We start from the raw sequence: 1,635 nt of genomic DNA, 5'->3' as shown, positions 1-1,635 counted from the left end.
AAGATGGAAAAGAATTATCTTTACTACTTTAACACCCAACAAATGTGAGAAATATGAAACAAACACGCTCGGAAGCTAAATTTGTCCCCTCGAACTTGCCGCAGGAATCCTCAAGAATTGGTGAGCTAGCTACGTTGACCCGAAATTAGAGGGATCTGGGAGCGTTTTTTTGATAATCTTTTCTGAATGAAAGTTGTTGCTTGGTGAACGTATAAGGTGCAGCAACAAAAAAAATAACCTAAAAAACTAAGATCTAGATCGGATTTTGAGCAAAAGGTAGGGCTAAAAATCAGCCCTGGCTTAATTTTTTAGAAATTTTTTCGGCATTTTTTTCTTCTTCCTTTCTCTCTGTTTTCTCTCTTTTTTTGCTGTTTTTTTTTTTTTTTCATTTTTCACTGCCTCCCCTCTATCCTCTACCTAATGGCTGCAATTTTATTCCTTTATATGGAACCCAAAACCTCCTCCAAACCCTAGCATCTAAGGTGTATATTTGTTACAAATATGAGCATTCTTGATACAAATCCGATGATATGTGGCCGGAATAAGATGGAAAAGAATTACCTTTACTACTTTAACACCAATAAATGTGAGAAAATATGAAACAAACACGCTCGGAAGCTGAATTTGTCCCTTCGAACTTGCCGCAGGAATCCTCAAGAACTGGCGAGCTAGCTATGTTGACCTGAAATCAGAGGGATCTGAGAGTGTTTTTTTGATAATTTTTTCTGAATGAAAGTTGTTGCTTAGTGAACATATAAGGTGCAGCAACAAAAAAATAACCTAAAAAACTAAGATCTAGATCGAATTTTGAGCAAAAGGTAGGGCTAAAAATCAGCCTTGGCTTAATTTTCTAGAAATTTTTTCGGCACTTTTTTCTTCTTCCTTTCTCTCTGTTTTCTCTCTTTTTTTGCTGTTTTTTTTTCATTTTCACTGCCCCCCCTCTATCCTCTACCTAATTGCTGCAATTTTATCCCTTTATATGGAACCCAAAACCTCCTCCAAACCCTAGCATCTAAGGTGTATATTTGTTACATTTTCTTAGCAATATATGAGCCATTTGATCAATCTTCCAAGTGTCAAAATAAAAGATTAGATACTTAGTACTTGTTTAGACGTGTAAGGTAACAAAAATGAGAGCGAAAATGAGCTAAAAATGGATCAAAAAAATTGCCAGCTGGAACTAGCTTCCTGCTTCGTAGAATACGTGCGTTGCACACGCCCGTGGGTGAATTTTTTTTTTTAACAAAAACTAGTTTCAATTGATTTTCCTTTTCTTTTTTGCCTTTCTTTTTCTTTCTTTCTAATGCCTTTTCTAAAAATGAATTTGGGATGATTTTCTTTAAAAGGTAGGAAAAAGAAACAAAAAAAAATAATAATAAAAATAACATAAAATAAAATAAATGAAACTAAATTTTTTGGTGTCTACACTACGTAAACCATAAAATGTATATTTTCATTAGAATCCTAGTTAATTAGTTATAAAAGTAGTTAAAATACACCAAAACTAATTAATAAAACACACTTAAAACACGTAAAATGTGCACTTATCAACAACAAAGTCCTAAACTAAAGAACAATAAAAATAGGATTAGCAAAACTACCCAAAGAATAGAGGACCTACTATCACATAAAAAT

Source organism: Coffea arabica, chromosome 7c, assembly GCF_036785885.1.
Source record: "Coffea arabica cultivar ET-39 chromosome 7c, Coffea Arabica ET-39 HiFi, whole genome shotgun sequence".
NCBI classification, from domain to species: domain Eukaryota; kingdom Viridiplantae; phylum Streptophyta; class Magnoliopsida; order Gentianales; family Rubiaceae; genus Coffea; species Coffea arabica.
Note: the sequence above shows the minus strand (reverse complement) of the source record.